This window comes from Podarcis melisellensis (assembly GCF_964234715.1).
Source record: "Podarcis melisellensis genome assembly, chromosome: 7".
In the NCBI taxonomy this organism is placed as follows: Eukaryota; Metazoa; Chordata; class Lepidosauria; order Squamata; family Lacertidae; genus Podarcis; species Podarcis melisellensis.
The window spans coordinates 29,978,042-29,995,632 of NC_138539.1; the positions used below are offsets into that span (position 1 = coordinate 29,978,042).

The 17,591-nt window shown below is 40.7% G+C and overlaps 2 long non-coding RNA genes across 2 annotated transcripts in view; one reads left to right on the plus strand and one right to left on the minus strand.

The window, feature by feature from the left end:
• LOC309374721 overlaps nucleotides 1-17,591 on the minus strand; it is a 42,587-nt gene that overhangs the window by 21,096 nt on the left and 3,900 nt on the right. The window lies entirely within an intron of this gene.
• LOC309374381 lies at nucleotides 4,665-9,706 on the plus strand. The gene is made up of 2 exons (XR_014170555.1): nucleotides 4,665-5,488; nucleotides 8,152-9,706. It is a non-coding gene; the product is annotated as an uncharacterized lncRNA (long non-coding RNA).

A 17,591-nucleotide genomic window follows, 5' to 3' on the forward strand; every position in this document is an offset into this window, starting at 1 on the left:
ATAAAAGTGGAACAGTGCAGATCCGATGTATGGTTGATTTTCTATGAATTTATAGCAGAAGCGTAGCGTATGAAGTGTGAGTGTGTGTGTGTGTGTGTGTGTGTGTGTGTGAAGTTTGTACAAACTGAATGATTGGGGGGGGGGTTCCTGCGACACTTTAGAATTTAAAAGAGAATTGTTTGATCAGATAAAAGAAATAAAGCAAAATGCTGTTAAGGCAGCCTCCCAAGTTTGGGAAAACACTAAATTACTTTCAGAGGCTGTGGAACAATTTAAAGAGGTGAATCCACAAACTACTAAGGTGGGAAAGGCTGAGGTTCGAGGAAATTGCAAGGGAAAGTAAGGGTGGTCTATGACAAAAACGATTGCCTGGTAGATGCAAGCTACTTTGCTTTATTGTTCAGCTGGTTAGAATGAAGTTCCTACCCATAGTTTCCTACATAACTTTTTAGTTGGCAGAATCTCAAGAGTGATGTATGGGGGGGGGGGAAGAACATACAGATGGTTTAAAAATGAAGAGCTATGCTTAAAAAAAAAAGGACAACAAACAAACGAGGGAAACAGCTTTTGTTTAGAAGGAAAATTTTCTCACTTAAAAAAACCCCAAACCCTGTTGTGACGTTATATTAACCCTCCATGCATCATAGAGTGGCCATAAAATGTTAGCAGACTCTGTCAATGTTTGACAAAGTTGTCCAGCAGTTGTGAAAAACTCCCATGATTATTTCAGACACCCATTGAGAACTATCGTGATCTTGGCAAGGTTCCACATGGCATCACTGGAGAAATGAATGGCAAATTTACACAACAGAGGAAACTGCCCTGAAAGTGTCAGAGGATTAACTGCTGGGGTTAAAAAGCTGAATGCTTAAATTTGTGCTCAGAGTTTGCTAATTTTCTTATCTATATAAATCAATCATACGTTTTCATTACCCATTCAGATAGTCCTTTTGGCAACCTAATACACACATTCCCCGCTGAAATTTGTACACCGAAAGCATAAACATATATTCTGGGTAGCTACTGTATGTTCTCTGAAGGCCAATTAAAAGGTGAAGGAATAACAGAACTCATAGGCTGGGCTGTGAGGTGTGGTTATTTAAAAACAAATTAACTTTCATTTATGCAGTAGAGTATTGTTCCTTTGAAGTCAACGCCATGTCCTTTTAACCGCTAGTTTTAAAAATGTCCCAGTTTTTAGCTTTGTTTTGTTTGCCAAGTGAAAAATGCAAATTCCATGGTAGGGATCAATAGGAAAGGGATTGAAAACAAAAGTGGCTGTGCCTTTATATAGTTCTATGGCGTGGTGGCAATGGGAATATGGTATAGAGTTTTGCCCATCAAATCTCTAATGGTTTTACAGTGCCATAACCATTTGGGGATATACTTTTGAGATTCCTTTTTTAAAATGTTCTATTATTATTATTATTATTATTATTATTATTATTATTATTATTACCTGGGTGCTTTTACTTATTTGTTTAATGCATCTATTGCCCACCCTGCACTAAAGATAATAATAATAATAATAATAATAATAATAATAATAATAATAATAGTAATAATAATTTATTTGTACCCCGCCCATCTGGCTGGGTCTCCCCAGCCACTCTGGGTGGCTTCCAGGAAAAAAATAAAAATACATTAAAATGTCACACATTAAAAACTTCCCTGAACAAGGCTACCTTCAGATATCTTATAAATGTCAGGTAGTTGTTTATCTCTTTGACATCTGATGGGAGGGTGTTTCACAGGGTGGACACCACTACCAAAAAGGCCCTCTGCCTGGTTCCCTGTAGCTTTGCTTCTTGCAGTGAGGGAACTGCCAGAAGGCCCTCAGAGCTGGCCCTCAGTGTCTGGGCAGAATGATGGAGGTGGAGATGCTCCTTCAGGTATACTGGGCCGAGGCTGTTTAGGGCTTTAAAGGTCAGCACCAACACTTTGAATTGTGCTCGGAAACGTACTGGGAGCCAATGTAGGTCTTTCAGGACTGGTGTTATGTGGTCTCAGCGGTTGCCCCCAATTCAAGAAGTTCCCCACTCCATCTGGCAAACAAAATTGTCTCTCTGATAAAAATGTGCATGAAGCGCACGCTTTGGCTAACTATTCTGCATAAGCCTTGCTCTCCAGCAGCTGATAGAAGGGTTAATGCCCATTTAGGTATGTTTGCTTTGTGATAAGTCCATGATGCCAGTTCCAGTAAATGTGAGCCATGTATTATGACCCTGCTTGCTATTAAACAATGTTATATAAGCCGAGGCTTTTAAATGTGTAACTTCTCTGCTCCTATAATATTTTATTAACAGGCATATTCTCAGTGTTCAGACTTCTAGAAATGGAGTAAGAGCAAAACAACAAAAGCTCATTTTTGTGTGAGGATGCATAGTCTCTTTAAGGGAAAAACAAGCCCATTTTCTCCACAGGAGGGATTCAGAACCTGTGGCCCTCTAGATGTTGCTGGACTCCTACTACCCCTAACTATCGGCCACACCAGCTGCGATGAGGGGCATTGGTGTTCAACATCTGGTGGTTCAAAATTTCTCTAGCCCTGCATTGCAACATAGCAACCTAAGCTCAAAGAAGCCTTTGGCCAATAATAAAATAGATTTGATTATTGCATAGCATTGAAATGGTAGCTTAGGTTTTTGTTTTTTTTTAACAACATTCAACAACCTTCCCTGCCATTATGCATCATTATCATGGCTGTGAAGGAGTCAATGAGCTTGCCCTCCAACCCATATAACTACCTGCCTGGTATAACCCAATGCTCCAGGCCTCAGAAGGAAGCATGGATATTGGCAGGTGCCTGAGCTGTTTGTCCTGGGCACGTGTTGCTTAGAGTCAGCTTAGGAGATCCTTGCTCCTTCTTGTCTCCATCTTCCTACTCATGGGTGGGATATCACTCATTAAGAACATAGTGCTTGCGTACAAGCCCTGTAATATGTACTGTTGGCTGCAATGCATTGTTGAACTCTGATGTTCTTTGCTCTCTGAGGGGAATAAGGGTCACCTGACAACTCTCAACACCCTTACAAACTACACTTCCCAGGATGCATTGGGGGCAGCCAAGACTGTTTAAAGTGATATGATACAGCTTTAAATCTACAGCACAGATCAGATGGGGCCCATGACTCATATCTGAGGCAATGGGATTTTTTTGTGTGTGTGCAGTTGCTGTTATACTTGGCAAGTTGGACAGTCTCTGGGTTCTTACCCTCCAGAAGCAGGTGTTAAAATTCTGGCTGGATGACAGTCTTATCTTTTTGGCAGCAGCCCAGGCAGGGAGATAGCGCATGACGTCTTTCTAACAAGGGTGTTTGCTTTTGATGTTATTTTCTCATATTTTTATCCCATTTTTCTATTGCATGCTTCTCTGTGTGGTCATTGAGCAGGCCTGTGTACTAAGGCGACACACCATGCACACCAAGCAACTGCTCAGGCAAGATGCTTGTTCTGTACCTTGGTTCTCAAACACCTTGGTATTCAAACTTGTTCTGTACCTTGGTTCTCAAACACCTTGGTATTCAAACAACTTGGAACCCAAATACTGCAAACCCGAAGTAAATGCCATTTCTTTTCTTTTTGTGACTGTGTGGAACCCAGTTCAGCTACTGACTGATTGGTTGTGTGACTGCAGTACATTGTTCATTGCTTTCATTTTATGGATCAGTGGTCTTTTGAGATAGTAAAATTCATGTTAAATTGCTGTTTTAGGGGTTGTTTTCAAAAGTCTGGAACGGATTAATCCATTTTGCATTACTTTCTATGGGAAAGTGTACCTTGGTTTTGGAATGCTTTGGTTTTGGAATGGACTTCCGGAACGGATTAAGTTTGAGAAGCAAGGTATCACTGTAAAGGCAAAGGCTGAGGCACAGTGTGTGCTCCAACATGGAGCTCTGGTGCCAATTATAGAGGTGGCTGGAAAGACAACCAGACCAGAGCACAGCCGTCACCTAGCTGAGGGCTTGCCAGCTCAGGCAGCAGCACCTAAGAAAACACTCTACTGCTGGAGAACCAGGCTAATGGTGAAAACCAAGACAGCAGGTTCCATAATATATGGCTAGTGGAAACAGGAACCTTAACAAAGGAAAACCAGCATTTCCATGGGCATTTTCTAATACATGAGGGCTGGTGACCTGGTGACCCTGCAGGTGTTGTTGGAAGAAGAAGAAGAAGAAGAAGAAGAAGAAGAAGAAGAAGAAGAAGAAGAAGAAGAAGAAGAAGAAGAAGAGGAGGAGGAGGAGGAGGAGTTTGGATTTGATATCCCGCTTTATCACTACCCTAAGGAGTCTCAAAAGGGACGCAGGTGGCGCTGTGGGTAAAACCTCAGCGCCTAGGACTTGCCGATCGCATGGTCGGCGGTTCAAATCCCCGCAGCGGGGTGCGCTCCCGTCGTTTGGTCCCAGTGCCTGCCAACCTAGTAGTTCGAAAGCACCTCTGGGTGCAAGTAGATAAATAGGGACCATTTACCAGCGGGAAGGTAAACGGCGTTCCGTGTGCTGTGCTGGCTCCCCAGATGCAGCTTGTCACGCTGGCCACGTGACCCGGAAGTGTCTGCGGACAGCGCTGGCTCCCGGCCTATAGAGTGAGATGAGCGCACAACTCTAGAGTCTGGCAAGACTGGCCCAAACAGGCAGGGGTACCTTTACCTTAAGGAGTCTCCTTTCCCTTCCTCCCCCACAACAACCACTCTGTGAGGTGAGTGAGGCTGAGAGACTTCAAAGAAGTGTGACTAGTCTAAAGTCACCCAGCAACTGCATGTGGAGGAGTGGAGATGCGAACCCGGTTCACCAGATTATGAGACTACCGCTCTTAACCACTACACCACACTGGCTCCCTAGTTGTTGGATCACAACTACCATCATACATTGACAATCCTGGCTGGGATGGATGGGAGATGGAGTCCAACAACAGATTCCACATTCTTGCCTTAGGCTGTTCTAGAAAAAGGCTTTCTTTTTTCTTGCACTTGTTAGAAGCAGACAACTCTAGGTATTTGGATTTTTGTAACCCTAAAAGTGACAGCTGATCTGGTTCTGCTCTGACTGTCCTTAAAAGGTTGCCTTGGGATTGACATTGCTTATGGACAAGCCATCTCCCCACACCTGCTGTTCTGCCCAAGCCTTATAAGAGTCTTACTCAAACAGTTATACCTCAGTAGCATAAGGAGGATTAACAGGCCCAATGCAATCCATAAAAGAAGACAGAATTTAATGTTTCATGTTCAGTTCAGCCAGCAAAGACACCAAGAACAAATGTTAATAAGCTTTATTAAAGAATATGAGGAATGTCAGGATACACCAAATTCAGGTTTAACAAAATATAATAAAGAAAAGAAATACAAAAAAATTGTCTGCAGCTTACCTGTCAAAGACACCTTTATTTTATTTATGCTCATTCAACAAAAAAATAGGAAATGTATATATAAACTGTTTTCATAAACAGTATTAGAAGCAGTCTTGCTGGTTTTATTGAAAGCTGTTATGTGGTAACAATGAAAAATTTTATATATATATATATATATATATATATATATATATATATATATATATATATATTTGCTTTCGTAGGTTTTCACGGGTACAGGAATGCAGGTTTTGGTGTCCTCGGGTGTCTTCCCGTGTAAAAGTTGGGGTGTCTAGGCGACGTTTCGACGAGGTCTCACTCGTCATCTTCAGGCTGGTGCTTTCGGCTTCTTGTTACTGGAACAGAGCAGGATCTCAGTGTTTGAGTTCCTATAAATACTGTTGAGGGGGTGTGGTGTATAGCCTCCAATGTTCTGTGCAGAGAGGAAGTTCCCAGGCTAGTGTGCCTTTTCTTCTTTTGTTCCTTAATTACTTGAGGGATATCTTGAGTGATTTCTTGAGTGATATCCTGAGTACCACTTAGGTGGGTCATTAGGTGTGGATTAGTTGCTAAAGTCTTTGTGTCTTGACCTCTTGAACTTTGTGAAGAGTTTTTCTGAGAAGATGGCTGTACTGCACTTAGTTGTGCTCTGGCTTGGCTTCGTGTATAGGGGCGAGCTGTGGTTTTGTGGCCTGTGTCAGCCAGATCTGTGTAGGGATTGCAGGGGGGTGCAGCATCCGGAGGTGCCACCATGGTTTGGCTACTGGATGGTGTCTGTAATTTATCTGTGGAGAGGGTCTGGGTTTGGGTCTGGTGTGGTTGATTGGTGATAGCGTTCTGTGTGCCTCTGGATCTGGTGTCAGTTTTTGTGGGGAGGGCTAATTTCCAGATGTCTGGCAAGCGGGATGTGTCGTCACGCTTGTTCATGTTGTGAGGGTGTTTCTCTATCTCGATGGCTTCCATGATTATTCTCTTGTGGTGATGTTCCATGTTAAAGAGCAATTTGGAATCTGCAAAATTAATTTCGTGTCCTGTTTCTTTCATGTGTTGGAAAAGAGAGGAAGTTTTTTCTTCTTTTTTGACGGCATTCTTGTGTTCTGCGATACGTGCATTTATTCGTCTGTTTGTTTGTCCAATGTACGTGGCTGGGCAGACTTTGCAGGGTATTTCATAGACCCCTTGGTTTTCCAACTGGATTTTATCCTTGGGGTTTCTGAGGATATTGGCTATTTTTTGGTTGGTGCAAAAGGCTGTTTTGATATTGTGTTTATGGAGGATTTTGCTAATTTTATCTGTAGTGCCCTTGATATAAGGAAGGAGGGCCATGCCATTGTTTTCTTCTGTGTCTTGGTTTTTGGGGGGTGTTTCTTTTTGGATTAGCTTCGTAACCCTGTTTTGCTGGTATCCATTGGCAATTAACACATTTGAGAGATTCTGTAACTCAGTTGTCAAGTGGTCTTTGTCAGCCAGGCGTTTGGTTCTGGAGATGAGAGTCTTGGCTACGGAGTTTATTTGTGCAGGGTGGTGGTGTGATTGTGCATGTAAGTAGCGGTTGGTGTGTGTTTTTTTCCGGTAGATAGTGTGTCCTAGGGAGCCATCAGGTTTTTTGTAGATTAGGACGTCAAGGAAGGGAAGTTGGTTGTTGGCTTCTATTTCCATAGTGAATTGTATTTTGGGGTGTAGGCTGTTGAGATGTGTGAGGAAGCTATCCAGTTTTTCCTTGCCGTGTGGCCAAATTAATTTTATCTGTAGTGCCCTTCCTTATATCAAGGGCACTACAGATAAAATTAGCAAAATCCTCCATAAACACAATATCAAAACAGCCTTTTGCACCAACCAAAAAATAGCCAATATCCTCAGAAACCCCAAGGATAAAATCCAGTTGAAAAACCAAGGGGTCTATGAAATACCCTGCAAAGTCTGCCCAGCCACGTACATTGGACAAACAAACAGACGAATAAATGCACGTATCGCAGAACACAAGAATGCCGTCAAAAAAGAAGAAAAAACTTCCTCTCTTTTCCAACACATGAAAGAAACAGGACACGAAATTAATTTTGCAGATTCCAAATTGCTCTTTAACATGGAACATCACCACAAGAGAATAATCATGGAAGCCATCGAGATAGAGAAACACCCTCACAACATGAACAAGCGTGACGACACATCCCGCTTGCCAGACATCTGGAAATTAGCCCTCCCCACAAAAACTGACACCAGATCCAGAGGCACACAGAACGCTATCACCAATCAACCACACCAGACCCAAACCCAGACCCTCTCCACAGATAAATTACAGACACCATCCAGTAGCCAAACCATGGTGGCACCTCCGGATGCTGCACCCCCCTGCAATCCCTACACAGATCTGGCTGACACAGGCCACAAAACCACAGCTCGCCCCTATACACGAAGCCAAGCCAGAGCACAACTAAGTGCAGTACAGCCATCTTCTCAGAAAAACTCTTCACAAAGTTCAAGAGGTCAAGACACAAAGACTTTAGCAACTAATCCACACCTAATGACCCACCTAAGTGGTACTCAGGATATCACTCAAGAAATCACTCAAGATATCCCTCAAGTAATTAAGGAACAAAAGAAGAAAAGGCACACTAGCCTGGGAACTTCCTCTCTGCACAGAACATTGGAGGCTATACACCACACCCCCTCAACAGTATTTATAGGAACTCAAACACTGAGATCCTGCTCTGTTCCAGTAACAAGAAGCCGAAAGCACCAGCCTGAAGATGACGAGTGAGACCTCGTCGAAACGTCGCCTAGACACCCCAACTTTTACACGGGAAGACACCCGAGGACACCAAAACCTGCATATATATATATATATATATTCCCATTTTAACTGTGTTCAGAGCAAGAATCCCTTGATCAGGAAGTCTCTGATGCACTTATGTCAGCATACCACCTTCACCGTAATTTATGTTAACTTGTGTTAATTTAAAAGAAATGCCTAAATGGTAGAATACCAGCTGTTAGTATCAGCATTTTACCAACAGAAAAAGGGAAACTTAAATCTTCAATTTAGGATTTTTACAGTGTACAACCAGACCTCAGTGGCTTCCCGGCATAAGATATAATATATTGTAACCAATTCATGGTCCCTACAATAAAAAAGTACTCCATAGTGTGGCCAACTGAGATGTGGAACAGCAAAGCCATTCCGTGGGTAATCTCAGGAAAACTGAATGATAGTTATTGAAGACAAAGGATTGAGGAATGGCAACTGGAGAGGTTTCACCAATGTGCAACTTCTCTGCTTAGCCCTTACCAATCAAAGAGAGAGTGGTTGATTGGATCTAGGAGTAGCAAATGCTGCTGAGAGCAAAGGTGATGGTGTTAAAAAAGCTGCTTGTAAAAGTAAGAAAACACCCATTTTCATTCCAACCTATATTTGCCACATTCAGTGCTGCTTCTGATCCACTGCATTTTGGTTTTCGACTAAGCACATTATTTGTCTTGCTGTCTGCTATTTAACATAAGATAAACGACTTACGTAAATATTTCTGTAACTTACATTTATTTCAATGGAAAGGAAATGCCAGAGCAATGTAAACAAAAGTAATTAATTCGATATCATTTGCAGACTTAGAAAATACAGCAATGATGTGAATAAATAATGATTGTATTTGCTCAAATGATTTCTATCCCTCACCACAGACAAACAGCAATTTCTACTGCAGCAATTTCTACTCCCTTTCCCATTTTTGTCTGAATTCGCTGACATCTCTAGTTCTGAGCTGCCTTTTAAAAAAGCCTTCCTTAGACCCCAACAATGTAAGTTCCCAGCAGGACCAAATCTCCCTTTTCAGGCAATTCCTTGGTTGTTCAGTCATTTCCAGGTAATTCGAACTAGTGCTGAGCAGGAAGAGCAAACAGTCTCTCCTGTGTTGTGTTTTTTTGAAGGGGTGTTTACTAATACCTTTTGTGGGCACCATAGAAAATACTGCTGAACCCACTGCCTACATTGGCACCTCCTGATTAAAAATGTATTTTTACCATTTTCAGCTTCAGTTTGGAAATTTCTTAACTACTGTTAAATATGCTCTGTTTAGTACTTTGGATTCCACTTGGTCTACAACCCGGTCAAATAAAATTCCTTGCACTCTGTGTGGGCTTGAAACCAGATAACTTGAGCTTGATTCCTTTGTGGCCCAGGCTATTTAGTCTGAGTGGTATTTAGTCCTCATGCTATGAAATGGAGAATATGCATGGAATGTAGATCCAAAGAGAATGTGGTTTGGAGCTCTCAAGGGTGGTAGGAAGACCACAAAAATAATTTTTAAAGAACGAAACTACAACTATCTCTTCCTATGGTTTTCTTTTTAAAGAGCCACTTAGGTAAGAGCCAGGGAAGGGTAGCCTCTTTCTGACTGTATTTATTTTACAATATTTGTGCACCATGTTCAACCTTAATTGTTATTGGAACAATTCGCAATAATGAAATCAGATTTATAGGCAGTTGGTCTCGCCTTCATAAAAGGAGAACCAGATCTCATGGGTGTCAGGAGTGCGTGTAGGAGCCAATCCCTGTGACCAGTAGGGCTTCACAGGACTGGGGCCTTCCTAAGTTTGTTCTGAAGAGGCAAGGCACGGCCACACAGGTGAGGCCGATAGGTAAGTCACAGCACCTGGTGGCAAGAGCTGGGAGGGATATAAGGTCAGCATTTCTCTTTAGCTCTTTGCCATAGCAACACACTTCCTGCCTTGCTGCGTTTGGCTTCTTGACTCCTGGCTCTCTGACCCTCGGCTTCCAGACTCCCGTCCCTGCTCCCACCCCACCGTTTTGGCCCCCGAGCCTGATGCCCTCAGCTGGGACTTCGACCACCCGTGAACCAGACTGTGACAATGGGATGCTGATTGTATCAATGATATAATGACTCCTGGCTCTACTACACATAAAGACTTTGATATTTTGTATCAAAATTATTGAGTACTTCTGCATGACAAACAGATCTAGAATTTAAGCATAGTCCCAAACACCCAGGTTCCTAATACAAAGAATGACACCTTTCCCTTGAATTTCCCTGGGAATGCTGCTACATCCTTTCCAGGAAAACTTTGGCCCAGAAACACAGTATATTTGGGAGCAGTGAAGCTGCCACTTGAAGCAGATGCAAGGCTCCTTTATTTTGGTTTAAGAATACGAGAGACAGACAGAGAGAGCGAAAGAGAAAGAGAAAGTGAGGGAGGGAAACCATTGGCCACCGTGTATTAAGTTAGGACAAAAAAAAATTAAATTCATACACTTTCAAAAAGTGAACACAAACTTCAGGGAATGTTTTATGAAATTCAGCTGGATTGAATGAATGCTTTTTGGCCCAGTACTAGCTGTGGTGGCATATTTTTAAAATAATTTACATTAGTGATAGGGAACAGCTTGTGTCTGTGCCAAATCTAGCCAGTGGCATCTTCCTGTGTTCTGTACTTCTGCATAACTTGGTTTTCCCTGAGCCAGCAGATACCTCTCAGATTGGCTACACACCCCTAAACTTCACAAAATAAGTGAAAAAATATCACACCTAACACCACAATTCTATAGGTCTGCTCTTTTCTATTCACATTTCAGAGGGGCTTACTCCCAAAATTATTAAGAGTACTTCTGCATGACAAACAGATCTAGAATTTAAGCACATAGTCCCAAACACCTAGGTTCCTAATTCAAAGAGTGACGCCTTTCCTTTGAATTTCCCCAGTCTGGCAACTGAAATGAAGCCAATCAAATAATAACAAACACAATGAACAAATCTTGTGTAGCGAAACACTAATATACCTAAAATATCAATAGTAGTTAAAATAATTATGGCTACAATTGAACCAAGAGTAGGTAATACTAATTAAGAGAAATACCTAAACACTAACTTTCCTTTGGCAATCAGCACAGTATCTTGTGTAAGTTCTAACAAGTTTAAGTTCTAAGCACTGAAAACAAGATTCACGATTCAAAAGTCTTGTAATATCTTGGAACAACTGTGTACAACCCTTCTAAAACAAAACAAGTATTTTTGTGGGGAGGGGGTGGGAAAATTACTCTGTAGTGATTTAAAACTTTACTCAGAAGGGCAGTGAGTTCAGAATTAATTCAATCAGCAAAACTCTCTGGTCTCTGCATGTGAAGAGAGCTTCCTGTTTTAACCAATCACATGCCATATTTTTACAATGAATTGCATCAAAAGGAAGAGAAAGAAAGGGAAAAAAACCATTTACTGCAACTGGATTTCATCACTGAGGAACTTCTTTAACTGTGAATTTTAGAATAATTGGTTAAGCAATATACAGACTATTGTTGCTCTGTGTGGTGCCACTGTCTGGTGCCTTCATTATATGATTTGATACAATTGCTGCATTCTACTTTATCTATTGGAGTGGATTTTATTTATTGAATTTACACCCCAACTTTTTTCTCCAATACACAGTCTATTTTCTCCATACATTGAGTCGGCCCCTCCTCATTTAATCCCCACAACAAACCTGTGAGGTAGGTTTAGCTGAGAAGCAGTGATTGCCCCGTGAGTTCCATGGCCAAGTGGACATTTGAACCTTGGTCTCTTAGGTCTAGTTTAATTTACTTGGGAGATGTCTACTATTGTGTTTCGATTTGTGCTTGGTATCTGTAACCCACCACATGGCCCACAGCCCTCTGAGAGGTGAATGAATAAGAAACAATATTGAATTCAGTATCAAATATTAGAACCACCACCAACACCAACAAAAACACCAAAGGGCACATAGTAGAACCAATAAACCTAGCTACATCCTTGCCCCATTTCCCCCTATGAATGCTTGCTAGAACACAAATGTGAGAAGGGCTTTAGCTTGCTGGACTGCCCCACGGTTGCAAAATGATGGTATTACTGCATGGAAACCCCTAACAGTTAGACAATTTCCACATTTATTTTTATTAGTGTTTAGGGCCTGTCCCCTAACCACAAGTGCTCAAGAAAGGCAACGGTTGAAGGCCTGGTGTCTGAGTTTGATTTTTTTCTTCTTCTCTCCCTATCCGTTTCCCCCTTGTGTGTCATGTATTGGGGGTAGAGGGAGAGAGAGAGAGAGAGAGAGAGAGAGAGAGAGAGAGAGAGAGAGAGAGAGAGAGAGAGAGAATGAATGCCTGCTGGCAGCAACTGTCTTTTCATTGATTCTACATAAGCTACTGACCTTCTTGGCTGAAGAGTAGGGTACAAATGTGAATAGATAGATGATAGATGATAGATAGATAGATAGATAGATAGATGAGATAGATGATAGATAGATAGATAGATGATAGATAGATGATAGATAGATGATAGATGATAGATAGATAGATATAGATATAGAGATAGATAGATAGATAGATAGATAGATAGATAGATAGATGATAGATAAATGATAGATAGAGTGCTGAACTTGTCAATACTATTACAGTGAAGGCACAACATGATCCATGCGCACATCTGCAGTAAAGTGCAACGTGTTTATATGAACACAGAACTATACTTTCAGAGTGTCCTTGCAATAGAAAAGCTTCCCCTCTCTCTGTATACATCCCACACATCACAATGACAGGCATTTCAAAAGAAAAATATATAAAAGCTGTCTCTGTTTAATTACATGTTAGGATGACCAAGTAATCGAACCTTGGGCAGCGCTACTCCATGACTCTCATGGTTGTAGGTTTCGTAGGACCAAAAAACCCACACTGCAATGGACAAGATTGTTGAAAGAGAGGCTAAAAGTGGCTGGGGGGGGGGGAGAAGCAGTACCATATCTTCATAATGAGGTACCCCAAAAAGGCACTATAAAAACATTGTATTTGCAAAAGCATTGCATTATGCATATTGCATTGTGCTTTGGGTATTCTGAAGGCATTATACTGTTCATCAGTGTCAGCTAGAAAACAACTATTAAAAATCAACATATTGTGCATTTTGCACTGTATGCAACATTCTGTATAAATTTGGAACTGCATAACACATTTTTATAAATGTAAAAGATGCCCAACAGAATTTCACTAGAAACAGATATCAAAGTTATTGAAAGCAAACATGTTCTAGATGTTGATTGCTGCAAGAGTCACTTCCAGATGGAGTGTATATCATGCAAATACTCCTGGTTTGTTTTCACATTTGTGTGGTTTATTTCTTGCCATGACATGTTTTTTATCCAGCATTTCTGACTCTTCCCTTACCACGAAAGTCCTTTTTTAAAAAAAGATGTGTATTTGTTTCACAAGAGTGCTATAGTACCTTTGCCTCTTGCAATGTACCTGCTTTACCTGCATTCTTACTGTACCAAGGATATATACCATATTTCTAACTGAGTGGGAGATACACACAAAAGTGTGACAATCTGGAAATGACCCAGGGCAGTTCTCACAAGTAGGGGTGCCACTGACTTTTTGCGTGAGTGTAAGGGAGTTTTCCTCCCTACTCTTCCATCCCTACACTCCCTCTACACTGGAGGAAAAACCAGAACAGATGGGGAAGGGCAGGGAGAAGAAAGGAGAACATTCAACTTCAACTCCCCCATTCCAATGTACCCACCAACCCTGACCCCAATTCATTGCCAATCCTCATCCCCTCATTCCCTAAACAGCTCACCCCAATACACAGTTCCCCCTGTTGATGCTGCCACTGGTGATGGGATGGTGGCGATAAAAAGGAGAAAGTCCTTCACCCCACCACCACCAGAAGGAAGCAGACGAAGGAGACTTACCCCCTGCCTGTCTTGCTCATTCTGCTGGCCCCGTCACCCACCCCATCTCCCAAATCAACCATTAGCAGCGACAGGGGGAGAGTAGGCGTGCTCGCAGAGCCCTCTCTGTGCAGATCCTATTGGCAGCCATACCAACTGCAGTGTGGTGGAATTTTTCCTTACAAAAAGTAACATACAGAGATAAGCATCCATAATTAAAATTCACAATAACTAGGGGTGGGGAAGCTCCAGCCTGCAAACCTAATCTGGGTCGGCACAGGCTCGAGTTTGGCCTACAAGGCCCATCTGCTCCATGTGATGTGATGGCAGGTGACAGGTAGAGATGCAGCTGCCAATATGCAGCTCTTGGGAGCCTCAGAGGGTCCTCCTGATAGTGTATTGACAAGGGAATGTTGTTGTCACTACCAATCAGTTGATCCTTGAAGGGCCTTGCAAAGAGACCTGTTTAACACCTAGAAGTTGCTGATGATCAGCTCAAAGCACAACAAAGCACTGCACAGGGTTCTTTCTAAGTCCTGCATTGTGCTTTGAAGTCCTGAGCATCATGGAGACTTCAAAGCACCTCGCTGCAAGACATATTTGTGACACCAGGAGACTGACACGAGTGCCCGCCCCCACCTGTCATATTAGGCAAATGAAGGATAGAGCTCTAGCCCACTGGTCTGATTCAGTTCCCCATTCCTACATTAAAACAACACAGAAATTAAGACAGAAGAGAGATCAAGGGAATGCCTGTGTAAACATGTTTTTGTCCTCCATTTCAACAGGTTCGTTGAACGTGTATGTATAAAGGAAGCAAAGCTCTGCTTAGCAGTTATAAAATGTATTAAAATATTTAGCTATTTTTAGAATTCCACAAAACTTGATCATCTTCAATTTACTGTAAGAAATGCTTACGTATCAAAATATTTGCAATACTTCCTTTCACTGGTGTCATTCGATGCCTTATTTCAACATGTATATGACAGCTGATTTAGCAACAGAATGTATACCAACCCCAACTGTTTTTTTGTTGGTTACTTTGACTACAATTCCGATGAAATCATATTTTTCCTGTTACTTTGACTACAAGTCCAATGAAATAATATTTAAACACAAAACTAATTTGTAAAAATAATATGGCAGGACCTTGCAGATTTTGAAAACTGGTCTTAACAAGAAAGAAATGTTACCTGTCCACTGCCCATTAATTAGTTAACATTATCCAGTCATTTATTAATGATTAAAGCTAGAGTTTTTTTGCCCCTGATCCTGAATCTGGTCTAGTGTGTATGTGGCACTAAGCAAAATTTTTGGGATTATTATAGTTTTCGTTTTTAAAAAGTCTCAATACATGCAAAATATTTTTCCTGTTATTTTACTCAAAAGCAAATATCCACTGTTTCACACCTAGACATGACAAACATTTGTTATGAATAAATAGTAGGAAAAATTATTTCAGTTATTAAATAAGATTTTTTTTTAAAAAATAAATAGAAAAATTATTTAAATTTTTCAGTGTGGAAACCTGCTCTCTGAAATTCCAACGGCATTTATGTTTGGGATGGCACCTTTACTGTGTTGCATTTTGTGTTTTCTAAAAACGTGTTTGTTCAGGCAAGCTAATAATAATAGTAGTAGTAGTAATAATAATAATAATAATAATAATAATAATAATAATGGCGATGTTATTATTTATACTTTGTCCATCTAATAAGGTTTCCCCAGTCACTCTGGGCGGCTCCCAACAGAAAATTAACAGCACAGTAAAACGTCAAACATTAAAAACTTCCCTAAACAGATATCTTCTAAAAGTCAGATAGTAGTTTATTTCCTTGACATCTTTTGACACCTTGACAGCCTACCCAGACATGTAATTTTATTATATACCCTTGCTTCAAAACTGCTGGTTTTACCTATGTTTTTGATCAATCATATATCTCTCCCCCCCCCAAAGTTTTAATTTATCATTGTGACTGTTAGGTACCATTCAAAAATATTTTTTATTGACTCATGTTCTTGACTGGGAGGGTAACTATGTGTCCTCTTTCTGTATGCATTCTTTTAATTAGGGTGGATGAGCTTTGCATGTGTTTTGGATGAGCCAAATTCTAGAGTTGCAAGGGACCCTGAGCATCACCTAGTCTAGCCCCCAGCAATGCAGGAATATGCAGCTCATAAGATTGTAAGAAGAGCCTGCACGTGTTTGGGATGAATCATAGAATGATAGTCTAGTATCCTGTTTACAAGTTCTCTGAGCTCTAGCATTAGAAGGGAGAAAAACTCTTCTCTATCTCGTATCCCTGCCTCTTCAGTGTCGGATTTACGTATAAGCTAAACAAGCTATAGCTTAGGGCCCCGCTCTCTTGGGGGCCACCCAAAAAACTTTAAAGGGGAAAAAACTGGATGTACATTTCCAAAATATAAGTTCAAATATTACATTGATAAAATACATATTTTATTATGTGCAAATGGCTTTAAATACCTATTAGGTCCATAAATTACAACACAGCATATATTCAACACAAAAAAAACAGCGACAGTTTGTTGTTGACAAAGGACAGCTAGACATATAAAGGTCCCTATTATGTTCAGTAGCTGAGGGCCTCATCAAACCTAAATCCGACCCTGCTTCTTCTCTAAACTAAAAAGTCCCAAACGATGCAACCTTGATCATTTTGGCTGCCCGTTTCTGAACCTCAATACCACTTGAGGTCTTGTTTCACTGCTCTTTTTATGTTTTATTTTAACATACTTTTTTTTTTAGTTATTTCCATTTTTTGTTTTGTTTTTACACTTCAGTGTGAGATGACAAATAAATATAACAAACAGCAGTAATTTTAATAAATATTTCATATTGTTTTACGGAAACTACTCAGAGGCTTTTGATGATTACGTGGTTTGTTATATATTGTTAAATAAACCACAAAATCTACACTAATTTTCCCTTAAACATTAACTGACTGTGGTATAGGCAGCATCTAGGCTGCTTCATCTTTCATGAATGGATTAGCTGTATGTTGTTGTAGCAAAGTTGTTATAGCAAAGTTGTCCTTACCGTGTGTGCATGTGAAGGGAGATCCATTCATAAATTTCAACCCCTCTGCCCCTGCTTTAAAATGAGGAACCATGACTCTCAAAAATGAATGAATGAAATGAATGAAAAAGAGGAACAACGTGAAATGAGAAACAAAATGGTGTATGAGAATTCTCTAAAGAAAATAAAAATAACTTCTATGAATATTTTTTAAAAGGGGGCCCATGAAGTTTTTAGGCTGCTATCCTATACAATCCAGAGGTACTTAATTTTGAGTAGGCATAAATTAGTTTATCCTAATTAGATTTTTTTCAAAGAAAAAAAAAGGAAGGCAGAGTGCCTGTTTATGGATGGGCCTGTACTTTACATAACTAGAGGTGAATGCTGAGAAAGAAAGTGCATTTTCCTACAATCAGGCTTATGAAGCTCTTTCGTTTTACTGTGATTTGTGAGGCACCACAGTTGTCTCTGACAGCCATTCGACACTTTTACATACAGACCCAGAAGACAAGACATGCATGGT